The following is a 17,081-nucleotide window of genomic DNA, read 5'->3' on the forward strand; positions in this document are numbered from 1 at the left end:
TCTTCATCTTCTTCATGCCTTGTCGTCTCCAACTCTCTGCTGCTACCTCTACTCACCTTCATGCTCCACCGCTTCGAGAGCCTGTGAGGTTCGCTTTTTCTCCCCCTCCGCCCTTCTTTATTTCCTTATCGTCTCCAACTCTCTGTTGCTGCCTCTACTCACCTTCATGCTCCACTGCTTTGACAGCCTGTGAGGTTCGCTTTTTCTCCCCCTCCGCCCTTCTTTATTTCCCTTGTGTTTTTCGTAGTCTTTTCGGTCTGCTTGCATCAAAATTGTCACTGTGGGACATATGCACAGTCGTTCACTCCTAAATCTCTTCTCTCTCTTTTTAATCAAATCAAGAATGGACGGTAAAAATTATTCAACAATACTTTCATGGAGCCCGCGATGATCAGAGATATGGCTCTCCATCATTTTTTCTTGCTTACAGGGTTTTATAATATAGAGCAAGAAGAGTTGCCTACTTTACCTCGATCAAAGCTTCAAATCTTTGTGTTACAAAACGGGAGGGAAGAGTAATTTTCCGTATTGAAGATTAGCCGGGCTCGATCGTTCTCTATGATTCCGTCTTGGCCTGACCCAACGAAATGATGCTCGATAGATTTGAGGCCAAGTACCTGCATCACATGGCGGGTGTTTATAGAGAATTAAGATGAAAATGCAGTAGCGATCATCTATGGCAGAATCTCTTCATGGAGAAATGGGGCAATCTCGTGGGACAGAATGTCTTCAAAGCCTGGCTCTGTAGCTTGGCGTCCGACACAGGTGCGCTTGTCGAGAGATCTTCGAGGTCAGATGTGTGCAATTGCGGTTTTTGGCCCTTCCCAAGTATCCAGGCAAGCAGAAGTCTCCCTCGTTGCGCACGGGCCGCTACAATCGCCAGCAAGCTAGGCAGCTATGGTGTTTGATCATCCAGGGAGAGTCAGCTATGGCACTAGATAAGGAATTTACGATGGGGAAGAACGATGAGTGGCTTGCCAATCAGCATGATACTCTCTTAGCCACCTCAAAATGTGCTTGAGCTCCTCCTTTCTTTGCTGGATTAGCCATGGCGGATCGTCGTGCGTCGAACTTCGCAAATCCAGGTGGTGTGCACCTGCATCGCAAATTTAGCATCGTTAGATCAATGGGCTATTACTTGTGAAGCATTTCAGCACCAATCAATAGGCTGCTGAGAACATCCAGGAGGTCCCACAAATGGCGATCAGCTATTGCAAGCATCCGCGAGCCCCTACACTGATTTCTTTTGGCTTTTCTCCCATTGCGAGCTACTATCGTTCAAGCATACATTGCGTGGACCTAAGTTCATGCCTCACATTATCAATTCTCATGCGAAAGTGGCTTTCCTTCAAGTTTCACAAGCTTTCTACAATCTGCAGGTCGAAGATCCCTTAAAGGATGCTTGCATGTTTGGCTACGACAGAGTCATGGTACACAGGGAAAGCTTGGCTTATTCTTTAAACAAAGATACATTATGCAATATGCTAAATGCATTATGTGACTTACAAAATACAGGATGCACAATCATATGCAACGATAGATTCCACCTTATGCAATGTATAAAATACATTATGCAATTTACAAGAATATCCCAAGGAACGGCACATTTTTTGGTCTTATAATTTTTGGAGAGAAACTGTGCCAACTCTCCCCCCACATGAATGTGTAGTTACACGAACATGTGGTTATATGTATTATGAAATCTGTACCCAGATGATCATGCTTTTACATAATCATATGGTTATATACACTACCAACTTTCGATCTACTTCATTAAAAAAAGATGATCATGCTTTCACATGATCATCTTTATTTTATATACAATATTCACACTCAACAAGCCGAACTTACTACTAATGTACCAAATCTGACAAGCAATCAATATTGCAAACTCAACACAAACGACAATTCTACAAAGAGATATTGATCAACAAAGATGACAGAACCCGAGAATATATGAACATGGGATAATGGAACAGGTGATCAAGTTTCAAACATCCACTCACCATTTACTTCCTCTACATAATAGCTGCTTGCCCGGATCTAGTCGTTGTCCTTTGGAATCTGAAGAGGAGGCATAAGGGCAGATTCACACACGTCCGTAGGATGCAGGTTTCACAGAACAGCATGTCCAGCTACTTGGGTAGCAGAATTGATTGCCCACCTTTGGGTGGTTTCACAAAGGGTAGACGTAAGATATGAATATCTAGTAGTTAATGCGCAATTGTGTCACTAAAAAAAGGCTAGCTTGTTTGGAAATATGTATGCCTCATGTCAAAGCTGCCCTAGCTCTACTCCAATATATTGGCCTTTTTAGAGTGCCCATCTTTTTGGGCGACCTTGGGAGGTTGCCCAAAAGTTCTTTCCTCTTTGGGCGTGACTTAGCAGCCATCTCGAATTTCGAGGATGGGCGGGTGGTCGTGTGTGAAGCTGAAAATGTCCCGGCTGCACTTTTGATTGGCAGGCAGCTTGTTCACCCCTCTTTGGGCAGATGTGTGTGAATCCTACCTAATACAAGCAGTTTTACTCATCCACTTGGTGAGGCTTTGGAGTACGTGGGTAGACAAAGGGGTAGTGCTATCGGGCGTGGACTGTGCCCTCTTGTTCTTGATCCCCCCAGCCAACTCCTCTCTCTCTCTCTCTCTCTCTCTCTCTCTCTCTCTCTCTCTCTCTCTCTCTCTCTCTCTCTCTCTCTCCAATCGCGCTCCAATCGCTCGCACTCAACTGGCCATTGCCTGAAGAAAGAAGGAAGCTTGGCTACGATTCTAATCCCCTTTCATCCAATGATTCTAAACGTTTAAGAGAGGCTGTAGTTCGGTGATCACTCACATGTTTAGTGGATCTTGGAGGAACATTGATGGAGTACTCCTCCATGTACTCTAGGTTAAGAGCAATGCATGCAAATGCCGTCCACTAGTGTCACTCTAGCAACTCCCGACTTATTGTGATCGTGAATCCATAAGGAGAAGAAGAGGGAGGGGAGAGGGAAGTGAAGAAGGGAGAGGAGGAGAAGAAGAAGGGAAGAGAACTTGGCATTAACAAAAGGCACTATGAGAAAACAAGAGACTGAATTCAATGGTGTTCAGAATCCAGATAGACTAGTGGTCGAGTAGGTTCTTGTGTGACTGTCTCTCTTTTTGAGACAAGTTCTTGTATAACTACCTAAATGAGGTAGAGGATGTTCGTTGTGTGTGATTCTCCTTTATCGGTGCTTTTCCCTTGTCCTTACAAGCAGGTTTTTGTGGTTCTACCTTTTTCAAGATAGGTTCTTGTGGTTCTGCTCTCCAATCTATGCCTTGATTTTTTATAATTGGTAGACCTGAATTTGATGTTTGTCTCTCATTTGTTGATGGTGACAATTTTAGAGCCTTTGACCTCCATTCTTTCTTCTACTCTTTATTGACCATATTGTTGTTGCCGCTTGAAGATGATGGAGGTGATCTTTTTACACCTAGTACCGTGGGTACCCAAATATAAGTATTTCCAAGGTAATATTCCTAGGCCTCTAGTAGTCTTGTGGGAACCCAACGGTAGTTAATGTTGGATGGCGTCATTTCGTTCTTCAATGTTGAGATTTGTTGTTTACATGACGAGGTGACTTTTGGTGGAACCCAAATAAATGATTCACCTTCAAAGTACCCTTGGGCCTCTAGTAGATCCTTTTGGACCCACACTTTCTTAATTGCTATTCTTCTTTGTCATCTTTGTTGGTGAGGATCTTGTAGAGGTTGGGAGGTGGAAGTAGACATTGATGCCGATGCTTGAATGTAGGTCTATTTAGTACCACATTGGTGGGTTGATTAATCACCAAACAACCCTTAGTAGGTGTCTTCGATCCAAAATTTACCAAGAGTTGCGGCTTCCATTAAGGTACCCGCAGCAATTACAAAAAACTTGCAAGGCACAACGTGATCATCCATGAAAACATTCAGTATTAAAGAACCAACAACCTTAATTGAGGTACCTTGTATGGATTTAATTTCAGAATCATAGAGTTGAAAGTACTTGGCCGAGATGTTTTAATGTTTTCTAGGAGATGAGGTTGTTGCTTGCTTCAACCATTTGCCATGGTCTTATTTGGCATGTTGCACCTACTGATGTTAGCTTTACCAAAGTTGAGATGGAGTTATACCTATCTCCTTAGTATCAATGATGCCATTATCAATTACAGCTTCAATTTCATTAGGTAGTACCGTTGTTATGGTGTAAAAAGTTATAATGGCAGTAGGTTGATCATTGTCAAGGTGCATAAGTCGAGTTCCTTTAGCACTTGGCAGATCTATTATGGCCAATTTATGTACCCAATTCAGTGAGTATTCTAACTCAGGTAGAGGAGCACACCAAGCGTCTTTAGGACTCTTCTTGTTGTCCTCTTCCTTATAATCTTTGAATACATTTACTGATGATGACCTATTGGTGGTGTCATATTCAGCTATGCAAATAGATTTTGTGACATAGAATGAACCTTCCAACTTTGGAAATCCACCCTCATGACTTGCTTGTCCTTACGTAGAACACACCATTCAAAATGTTTGGACTTATGTAAAATCCAATTTCAAAACTGGACTAAATAAAGTCTAAAATTCCTGAATACACTCCTAATGCAGTTTTTAAAGCTAACTTTAAAAACCAAATCTTAGTGAAAATACCAACTACTTGATGAGATTACCAAAATACTTACTATTATGAATATTGTGCTAGTAATGAATAGTTTGCTAATGCAATTTTTAAGCTTGATTAACTATATATTTCTATCGTTTTTTAAGATTACTCAAATTATGCTAAAGGGTTAAAAACTTTCCATGAAAATTCTACTTCCTATCATTTCTTAACAACATTAATAGATTGACCAATTCTCTTGGAAAGGTGGTGTTCATAGATACCGCCGTCTTGGTGTAGAAATACACCCTTAAGTATAAAGTCAAAGTAATAAACAATGGATATAACATTATAGAGCCATAAGAGCCACACTTGGATGAGAATTTGCGACTCAAAAAAAATAAGATTACTCAAATTATGCTACAGGTCAAAAACTTTCCATGAACATTCTACTTTCGATCATTTCTTAACATTAATAGATTGACCAATTCTATTAGAAAGGTGGTGTACATATACACTGTCTTAGTGTAGAAATACACCCTTAAGTATAAAGTCAAATTAATAAACAGTGGATATGACACTATCGAGCCATAACACTTGATGAGAATTTGTGACTCAAAACAAAGTTGTGTGCAACACAATCTGTTGCTTAAATCAAGATATATTTACATATTATTGCTTGCATTTTAGGGTTTGCCCACAACCTATTGCTTAAATCAAGATATATTAAATATTATTGCTTACATTTTAGGGTTTGTCTAGGGTTTAAGATTTAGGGTCTAAGGTTTAGGATTTAGGGTCTAGGGTGTAAGATCTAGGTTTTAGGGTCTAGGGGAAAGGGTTAAGGGTCTAGGGTCTAGGGTTTAAGGTTTAGAGTCTAGGGTTTAGGATTTACGATCTAGGGCTTAGGGTCTAGGGTCTAGGCTTTAAGTTTTAGGGTTTGTGATCCAGGGTTTAGGGTCTAGCATTTTAAAGGGTTTAAGATCTAGGTTTTAGGATTTATGATATGGGGTCCAAGGTTTAAGATCTAGGGCTTTTTAGGAGGGTTAAGAAATGGTTTTGTTCTTGATTGCACCATGATAGTTCAATTAGAACATACATTTCCAATGATCATACAAGACCTTGCAAACTGTTTTGGTTAGATAGTGAAGGTAGAGCTAAATGGTTAAGTTGCTTCAAGACATTAGTGTATCCTACTCCAACCTAGACATTGTCAATGAGAAGAGAGAAGAGCTCCTTCCTAGGTTTGCATAATTCATCAACCAAAAAGACATTAAGCATTTAGCATAATTTTCTCCAATGCTTAGGTCAATGTTCATTTACTTGTGAGATTAAAGCTTGGAACTTAATATGATATTGGGATCTATGAGCATGTCAATGATGATTGGGATGTCTATGTCAACTTGAGTGATGGAGAATGTGTACATTATTTGTAAAATAAACTACATAGGACCATTCGTCATGTCTACCATTTGACTTTTTATCTTGAACATGATGTAGTGGAGCTTATAGGTTCGTTTTGTTAACTTTGTACACACACACTCTCTCTCTCTCTCAAGTTTTAAAGAAAAGAGAGAGATGGATGCATTGCTTTAAGAAAAGATTTTTCTCATTGAGTAAAGGCACTACTTAGGCTTCATTGAAATTTGAAATTTAGTAAATTTAGTAAAAGCATAGCAATGTTGATATATATATATAGAGAGAGAGAGAGAGAGAGAGAGAGAGATCATGTTAGAAAATATGTTTTTCCCAACTGAAAGAAATGCTAAGTATTAAGCGAGATCCCATTTGAAAGAAATTAAAGGCCACCTTGAGACCCGACATAGGTCTCTAACACATCTTATGTCGTAGATGAGTCATGCTACTTGATATAATAAAGTATAGTAATATTTTATTATAGTAAATAATATTATATATATTTAAAAAAAGTAAAATTTCTTTTTATTCATATTCATAGACTATTTATTTTATTAAAAAAGATAAATATCAATATAAATATTCTTTTTATTAAAAATAATAATAATCAAATCCCCAATTGGCGTGCACCTAACCTATTGCTCAAATCATTTTTTAAAGTAATTTGAGCAGTAGTTTGGGGTTGAGTAAGGCAAGAGGTTGGAACCTGTTGCTCAAATCAGTTAAAATACTGATTGAAGCAATAGGTTGGGTGAAGATATTTTGATTTAAGCAAGAGGTTGGAGTGCACCCAACTTGTTGCAATAGGTTGGATAGGGGTGTATCCAACTTGTTTCTTAAATCAATAAAAAATAATGATTTGAGAAATAGGATGGAGTGCACACAACCAGTTGCTCAAATCAGTATTTTTTATTGATTTGAGTAATAAGTTGAGTGCACCCAGTTGGGCACTGCAGTAGGTTGTGTGCACTCCATCCTGTTTCTCAAATTAATATTTTTTACTGATTTGAGCAACAGATTGGGTGCACCCCCATCCAACCTGTTGCAACAGGTAGGGTGCACTCCAATCTATTGCTTAAATCAAAATATCTTACGTATTATTGCTTGCATTTTAGGGTTTGGCTAGGGTTTAATGTCTAGGAGCAAGGGTTAAGGGTCTAGGGTCTAGGGTTTTAAAGGTTTTAAGATCTAGGATTTAGGATTTACGATCTAGGGTTTAGACTCTAGAGTTTAGGAGGGTTAAGGAATGGTTTTGTTCTTGATTTGATATAAAAAGTGAGCATTTCTAGGGTTAAATATTATAAATTAGAGATTTGTTAGGTTTTTTGGTAGTTTTTTTCCCAAAAAGGAGGGTTTTATATTAAAAAGTCAAAGTGAATTGTTATAGTAAATACCATTGTTCATTAACTGTGACCATCTATGCTTAGAGAATCTTATTTTGGTAGTTGCTAATCTTATTTTCTTGAATTTATAGATATTCACCCTAATAGAGGGTTTAGATGTGGTGTTATACGAGAAGAATGAAGCAGTAGCCTTTGTACAAATGCATAGTTTTGATTTTATGAAGGAGATTCAGAAGCATAGGATAATATATTGTATGCCTTGTTCCTGAAAAATGGTGTATCTTTACACCACCTCTAAATAGATGACATACAAAGTGTGGTTTGTTTTAATAGACTTCCCCAACCAACCAAATGGCTATGACATCATATTAGGTAGACCTTTCATGCATACTGTAGGATTTGTCCATGTCTAGAGCTCAAATAGAATATAAAAATTTTGGACTTTCTTGCTTTGTTTGGACTTTTTTTCTAAACTGGTCACCTCCACTCAATATCACTTCATTGACTCATAAATTGGGTATTTTGGGAACACTAGATGTGTAAGATCCACATAATAAACCTTAAAAATTCCCAAGATTGTAAGTGGTGACCTTTACTCGTCGATACATCATGGGAAAATTTGCAAAAAAATGAAGCACCCCTACACAAATATGGTCTAATAAAGCTTAAAATGTTGTGCACCTCCACTCAATATGCAATATATGGAAAGAGTTTGTTGAATTAAATATATAGCGGGTGTATAGATACACCATTTGATTGTATGGAGAGAGTGTGTTGAATTCAACATATGGGGGGTGTATAGATACACCATTTGATTGCATTTCCTCTTCCAGTCTTTTGGGAAGCCTCAAGGATTTGGATGTTTGGTTTATTGCTTGCTGCCTTGGATAGATTATATCAGCTCCCTTGCCTACCTTGATTCTATGCTCAAACTTTTCTGCCCTGAATAGGGATTCTTATCGATTCCTTCAATTCTTGCCTCTATTTAAGGAAGTACTACTAGAGAAAGATGATAAGTTGAGCTCCTGGTGTCAGTTCTAGAATTCTATGGGCACCATCGTGGTGACTTGGCTATTACTTGCAAGGCATTGTAAGATGCATTATAGGGTAGTAGTAGTGTGCTATTAGTGCATACTCACTTTTGTAATTACTTCTTTTTTCCCTATTATGGAGGGAAAAAAAACGGATGTGAGTGGTGCACAATCATGTCATAGATGTGAGCTAACCTGAAATTCCCTTTTTGTATTTTTTCATATGGAAGTCAAGCTACCTAGGCACAAAGTAGGCTTCCAAAAGAGAAGATCATGTCATAGATGATGAGCTAACATGGCTGTATGAAATTTCTTCTTTTGTATTTTTCCTTCTAAAGTCAATCAGGGAAGGATTGTTATTTGGGAAAGAACAAAGTGCTAATAAAGACACTCCCTCTCCTTCCTCGGGAACTTCAATTGCATTGAACGTAGACTATTGAGTACCAAGAAACAATTTGTTATTGCACATCCAAAAGACCCAAGACAGCTCCAAGATAGTAGCAATCTCCCTCCCTTTGCAGAAAGCCAGTCCAAGAATCCATGCATGCTTCTTCTTTTGTTATGCCCATGGCCTCTTATAAGGTGTTCATCAGCCACCGTAGGGTACAAATGAAAAAGATCTTATCTTCACCATGCTCTTAAGCATCATGGAATTAGCTCATTTTTTGGATTTGAAGGTGCTTTCTCCAAGCTCTCTTCCCTCTTCCCTTAGTTCTCCACGTTTTCCTTCTCTTTGTACAAGCTCTAAAAATTATGAAGAGGATGATTTACTAGTTAATTGGCATACTAGCACACGCTTCAATACATCCAATCATCTAAATGTGTAGATGTCAAGGGCAGTTGCTCGATGATCTTGTAGAAAATATCATGAATGAGGTAACTGACAAGCTCCCCATGGACAGACTACCTACAGTGATTGGGTTGGTCGCCAAGATCCAGGATGTAATTCAGTGTTTTAGTTTGCATGAGAATAAACTAAGGGATCTTTTTCCATAGTTGAATTAAAAAACCCCTTTTGTAATTGTGATCCTTTTAAAATTTTCCCAAAAGTGGGATTAAAATACCCCTCCTTTTGAATGTATGTAGTACACTAAAAGTTTTGGAGGTGAAACACCCGAGGGGATCAATAAGACCACTCTTATGCGGGCTATCTCACCCCCTCTACTTTCTTTCTAAGTTCCTTATCCCCTTCCTCCCTTCCTTCCTTTCAAAAGAAGGAAAGTTGGAATTGAGTAAACATAATGGGCATTACAACAGCAAGAGAGCGAGTTTCAAGGGATCAGGATTAATTGAAAATTATGAGGTTAAGAAAGCTTTAGAACAAGTCTCTGCCCAAAGATTTTAATCTTGTCACCATCTAGGAACAAATGACTTTTCCCTCACAAAAATGACTTCTCGGATATCTTTCGGAGTGAGACACATGAGCTACCAATCATGGATGATCAAGATTCCTGGCAACTTTTTCATCTTCATGCTTTAAAAAGGCCCTCTATAGATCTAGATTTTGAGGAGGTGGTGAAGGACGTTGTCGAAGCTTGTCATGGGCTTCCCCTTGCCATGGGTGCTTGGGCAGCATCTTAGCAAAATGGGAAAAAAGATGTAACAATGGAAAGAAGATATTGACCATAACTTTTGGTCCAAGTGGAATTTGGAGGAGAAAAAATAATCAGCAGATCATGCTCTACATGGTTAGCACCTCATATCTACTTTATGACTTTTCCAAAGTTCAAAAGAATTTGATCATCATCATCGGAACCACCTCTTGATCCATTGCAGCATACCTAGCATATAAAATGAATCAAGGTAAAATTCTTTTACTGCATCTTGTGCTTCGACGTGTAGTCTAGTTGTAGACTAGCATAGCCAAGTAAGCCATTGCCATATTACCCAATTAGTTACTATTGGCATGAGTCCCTTTAGATCTATCATCGATATACACATTCATACATCCACACTAGCTCAGTATCTTGGCATTCAGCAGTTCATCACACTTTGTGACACTTGGTAGTCATCCTCCTCTCAAATTCATGATTGTTGCACACACATGCCACCCATGTAAAGTTCCACATTGTTGACTATTTTTTGGCATTGGTTCCTACATGTATGCGCATCACCTTATATAGCCTCTTGGCTACTCCCAACACATAGTTGTCATCTCTATAATACAGACTTGATCCTTGGCACAGAGTTGTTCTTCCATCACATGACTTGGTTCATAGATTTACAAGTTTAGCATAAGCCTTCAGTGGCAACTCAAGCATAAGACCCCAGTGGTAGTGTGTTCTCATGATGACACTCTTGTCAATACAAAAGTAAGCCTTTAGTATAGAGCATGAGACTGCCGCCTCCAACATGGAGTTAGTTAGATCACACAATTGATGATACACGAGTCATGACTCTGGATGAGATGCATGAGTGGAAAGAGAACCTACTTCAACCATTAATTGCCACAGTGTATGTACCAGTTTATGATGTAGACTCGAGCATCATTGGTCTTAAGAGATTAGATGCACATGTACCACATGTTAGCATAGATCAACCCACACTTTTTGATCATGCACATTTCTCATCAGTAAGCCCTCATCACGAGGCACATTTGATAGTAAGCCCTCAGCATGAGGCATATTTGACAATATTCCCTTAGCATGAGGCACATTTGATGGTGGTAAGCCCTCAGTATGAGGCACTCATATCAGCATAGTCTAATTCCAATGATGTACAACCATCACATTCATGCATGGATCTAGACGACTCCATCTACTATCACATCAGATGTAGATAGTTAGTAGGAGTTCACCAATGATCATGCATTTTTTAAGTAGGTAAGTCAGTATGAGGCACTCACATCACCACAACATCCAAAGATGCATGCCATGGTGCATTCAGCTCTTTAGGTGATTCCATTCCAACATGCATCTTTTACCTCTGACACAAAGCATACCTTGGACATAGTTTCCTTCAATAGTACAGATCAACATATTAGTCCACATGATGTTTCAACATCTGCTCAGTCATGCCACATTGTACTACCCTTGGATCCAATGATCACCACCTCTTTCAATCAGCAGATCATTCCTCATCAGCATGAGGATATTCATGCATCACTGCTGTCCTACCCCAGTATAGTGGACATCATCAGGTTTAGCCATAGCGCAACCTGGGGAACCTCAGTGTTTTAGCATGCACTTATGGCTATAGTATATAGTCCTTACTTAATGCAGATTAGTGGTTGGATTCGGGACTTTAGATCAGTCCCTACATCAGCATTTGGCACCTCATATGCCTCAGGGATATCTTATGGTTTCTCAGTTTTATTTTAGGCTTCTAGACCTTTATTTTGTTAGCTCCACCTTGAGACTTTGAAAGATGCTATATCCCATGCCAATGGACGTTTAGCCATGCACATAGTAGATGACCTTCAGCTGGTGATAGTTGAGCATATAGGTTTGATAGGACACCATGCCTTGTTAGTTTTTTGGGCCTCTTCATCAGCAGAGTAGAGTATCATACTTGCACCTTCAGCCCCAGCGTTAATGCAACCCTTGGGTCACTCTGTCCACACTGACCATGCAGTATTCTATGACCTTGCATCATATAACATAGATTACTCTACTATAGCATATCTTTGACATGTCAGTTCTTTTGGGTTGGTGACACTCGTGTATGTCATAACCTATCGGACTCCTTCTACATAGCTACACCAATAAGCTTCACATCCAGATGCCTCTTCTACAAAGCAATTGCATAGTCCATGATGACACATGACATGTTCAGCTTTGACATGTTTGACATGCATCCATACACACTGTTCTTCATAGAGTCATCTTTTGATCGACCAGTCTTTGATCCCGGCAGGCATCTTACTTTTTGGCTTTCCTTCCTTGTCCCTTCAATCTATCTTTTGGACTTTGTTCCCAAAGGCAAAGGATGACCTATTGAACAAATATGGAGAGAGGAGAGGAGAAGAGTGGAAATGAGGAGAGAGGGCATAGCTAGAGAGCACACCACAAATGACTAACTATACACTAGATTTAGTTGAAAATGTGGAATATATACAAACCCCTTTAGGGTTAGGGTTTCTAACCCTTTCCTTTATAGCACTCTATTGGGTTAGTACTATGCACATATCGAACATATAATGTTAAGATGGTTCCTCAATACCTCCCCTCAAGATCAACATCATGAAGTAGGCCTTCCCTCACTTTTGAATTGCAATAAATGTCTGTGAACAAAAGGAGAGCAAGAGTGAGAGAGAGTGAGCTAAACGTAAGTGTACTGAATAGTGGATTGAAATGAAGTGACTACAAAAGAGAAGTGAGGGGTTTTGTCTAAGTGACAAAACCCTATCTTATCCACTAACCATAGTTAGGGATTAGACTATGGTTAGGGGGAAAAACCTTAATGAGGGAAAAGTGCCCCAGCCCCACTTATTACATTACATTGGCCACTACCTAGAATATGATAATAATTCTAGCACCCCCCTGCAGTGCTAATGTGGTGTACAAGGTAATGATCAATCACCAAAAGGAGATAAGTTTAGGGCACTATGAAATGCCTAAAACTTCTCACGTGGAAGTGCTTTGGTGAAGATGTCTGCAACATTGTCATGTGTTGACACATAGATCATAATGATCTCCCCTACATGCAACTTCTCTCTGACATAATGATAATGAACCTCAATGTTCTTTGTGCGAGCATGAAACACAGGATTCTTTGCACTGCTATAGCACTCTAACTATCAGTGAGAATTGGAGAAGGACCCCTCCAATAAGAGATGAAGATCAGTGAACAAACATCGCAGCCAAACACATTCAACTAAGCTGCCCTATACTCAGCTTCACATGAGGAAGTAGCCACTATAGATTGCTTCTTGCTCAGCCAAGAAATGCAAGCTTTGCCCAAAAAGAAACAATTACCACTAGTGGACTGCCTAGTATCATAGTCTCCAGCCAAATTTGTATCATTGTAAGCATGCATCTGTAAGTCACCCCACCTGGGAAACATCAAGCCACATGACTTTGTGTCTTGCAAATAATGGAAGATGCATTTTACATCCTACCAATGCATTGTCTTTGGGCTGTGCATATATCTACTCACCTGAGATACTACATACTAAATATCAGTCCGTGTATTACACAAATAGATGAGGCATCCAACAACTTGGCTGTAAAGTGTGACATCCACTAATTCACTTGCATCATACATAGTAAGCTTCAGCCCCAGCTCCATGGGAGTGGCTATAGGCTTACAATCATGCATGTTGAACCTATCCAAGAGCTTATGCACATATTGAAGAGATCTAGTAGCTAGCTAGGAATGGAATGGAAATGTGGAAAGCATAATGAAAAGCAAAATGGAAAGGAAAATGAAAGAACAAGTGCTAGGCAATGATAACCAAAATACTCACATGTAGATAGCTTAATGTTGACTGATATCAAAAGACTCAAGACAAGTACAACACTATATAGTGTGACACTAGACTCTAGAAAGCCATAGTGTATATGGGATAACTCCCAATATGACACGTGGCATGTCTAGGACTCACTAGACTATAAAACACCCCCTAGACACCTAGTACACTCATTTTTGACTCATTTTGGCTTCATATTCCAACACCCCCCCATGAAGGCAAGGTGAGAGACTACTGGGAATGGAACCAAGAATAGAACATGACAATGACGATCAATGATTGTTGTTGGATTGACTGCCTTGGTCGTACTGCTTCTTGCAACAATCTCTTTCATAGTGTCCAAACTTATGATAGTAGTTGCACTGAATGTTTGACATGTGGTGGATGCATTCCCTCCTCGTCCTTAGAATCTTCCTCTGTTGGCATTATTTCCTCTTTGCTAATGCTGATGCTGCTGAGGATGACGCTGATGCTGATTTTGCTGATGACTTGTTGTTGATGATAGCCAATTCGTTGAAATGATCTACCTCTTCCTCTGCCTCTACCTCTACTTCTATATGAAGCTATGAGTGCTTGATCATTGGAATGACCTTTACATGCATGAATGACTTGCATCCTAAGTTCTTCACCAAGTAACACTGACTGTAGCTCTTCAAGTGTTGGAATTTGCCATTGAATGGCATTACTTTGGACTAGATTCTTGTAGTCCTCTCCTAGTCCATTCAAGATGACCTGAACCATATCCGTAGGATTCATAGCCTCTCCAATTGCTATGAGTTGATTGTTGTAATCCTTGATTCTGAATACATAAGCATGACCAGCTTTGTTGCTATTGCAAAAACTCTAGTTAATCTGGTTTCTTAGTGTGAGAATCCTGGAAGTGTTCTTAGACTCGTAAAGAGCTGTGAACATATCCCATGCTTCTTTTGATGTCTTCACTGTGTTGAGCTATCCTAGCATGACATATTGCATATTCTGCTTGATCAAATGATATGCATATTTGTCTTTCTTGTCCCATTCTGCCTATGCTCAAGAAATGGTAGGATCTATTGTAGGTGCGGGCACTGGTGGTGCAGGTACATAGATCCCTTGCTGGTGCTATGACAATGGTGGGAGTGGAGCTATTGCTGGCTAGATCATCCAATGGTCTTGGTGTAGACCCATTGACATACTCCCATTTGTCTTGAAGTACAAGAATGGTCTCCATTTGGTATTTCCATGTGCCAGAATTGGAATTGTCTAGCTTAGTAGATGCCTTCAAATTGAGGTTTCTAGTCGTAGACATGGTGCAAGATAATACTCAAAGTGCCTGTGAAAATCATTGTCTGAATCAATTGCAATACACTGATTATATCAAGTGCAATTTGAATTGTTGGTGAAGAGAAAACTACAATATATATCCAATCTATTACAAGGCTTGTGGAAAATGATGCCCAGAATAGCCAAGAGGCTTTACAAGGCTTGAGACATTGTGCACAGTGCCATAAAGATAGCCAAATAAGCTTTACAATGGTGGCATGTGTGTGTAAAATCAAATCACATGCAATCTATCCTCTGATCAATTGGCCAATGCCTATGAAGACTCTAAAGTTTGCTCATTGAATTGTACAACATCGGGTTTCAGGAAATGTGATGATGTGAAACTGCATATGTGAGTAAAGGGACTGCGAGTAGGTACTATTTGGGAATTTTTGGGCATGGCTTCGATTGGTTGCTTTGAAGTTCTCTCCACTAAGGATGATCTAATGTACTCTGATCTAGATCTAGACCATCTGTTGAGTGATGAAAAAGCAACGAATAATTCCTTTTCTTTGTTCATTTTAGGTGCTGGGTCAGATGCATCAGTGTAGAGGCTGATGTGCATGCAAGAAGTGAATTTTTGGTTGAGGCTCAAAAGTGTGTGATACTTGCACCAAAATGTGGAGATGATGTAATGAGTGCATAGAGCATGAAAAATCATGCGTTTTTCTTTTTCGGAGTGCCCTCAAATTCTTCCTGGATCAAGAGATACGGCTTGATCTAGGTGGAGGGGCAAAAAAGGATACAAATGATAATGTGGTGGTGTGAGTCACATTTAGAGGTGTGCCTGCCAAGGGGTGTGCCAGTGAAGCCCTGATGAGGTGTCAAGAGGGTGCACATGCAGTGTGAACAATGAGCTTGCAGAGGGGTTACTATGCTTGGCAAGGGACTGCCATGTGGTAGATGATGAGGTGGCAGGGTGACATGGCCTTAATGATGTGGTTGATGATGTGTCACTGATGATGTGGCTTGATGATGTGGCATGCTATTGTGGATTGATGACATGGTTGATGATGTGGCCTGTTGAGTCACTAATGATGTGGCAACTAACTGTGTAGGTTGATGTGTCAGACGACTGTCACGTGGTAGATAAGATGATGTGTCACAATTGCTGATGTTACAGACAAGTCTTTGAGGGACTACCACGTGTTGCGATAAGGTGACATGGTAGATAAGATAGGCCGATAATGTGGCCCTTTGGATATGTGACATGTATCAATCAAACGGTCACCCTTGTGAGATAATATTTTGTTGGAATATTCTTGGGTGTGATAGAATATACTACTTGTTGACAAAATATTCTTTTCATGCCACATGAAATGTGATAGAATCCCTCAGATTTTTGCAAAATATTCTAGATTCCATCTAGTCTACATTGACGTTGGGTCATTGTTTGCTTGGGTGTATCCTTTTTTGGTGAGGTTCAGGGAATTTTTTATATATAGGTATCTTGCATGACCCATAACTTATGCATTGCTAAATGAAATTTGGCAAAATTTGTCTTCAAGTTGTAGTACACATTTCAAAATTAAACATGAGAGCAAAAAACTATGGAATAAGGATATGGAACAAGACCATTAAAGCAATATAGGGGCTATGTTGCATGTGAAGCATGCATCTTGAAGACTATAGGATATAGCAATTTATTCAAAAACGTCAAAATTTTGTTCTATACATATATGCAACCAAGTAATCATTCAAAAGTACACTACATGATCTTCTCCTCAACCTAAGGAAACACCTAAATGAGAACATTAGGCATGGATTAATGAGCCTCCAATGTTGTGCTAAAGTGATGCATACCCATTTGAGGGCACGCTCCATAACTTTTGGAAACCTTAGCAATGTTGATGCATAACTTTGGAAAATTTGGAATCCAAAACAGATTGAAAATTTGGAATCCAAACTAGTGGGACTACTGTATGGTGGTCTAAAGACATTGATAGTTGTTGGTATTGGCATCTAGATTCACCCTAAAATGGA

Source organism: Dipteris shenzhenensis, chromosome 11, assembly GCF_047967505.1.
Source record: "Dipteris shenzhenensis isolate YYH24624 ecotype China chromosome 11, Dip_SZ_1.0, whole genome shotgun sequence".
NCBI classification, from domain to species: domain Eukaryota; kingdom Viridiplantae; phylum Streptophyta; class Polypodiopsida; order Gleicheniales; family Dipteridaceae; genus Dipteris; species Dipteris shenzhenensis.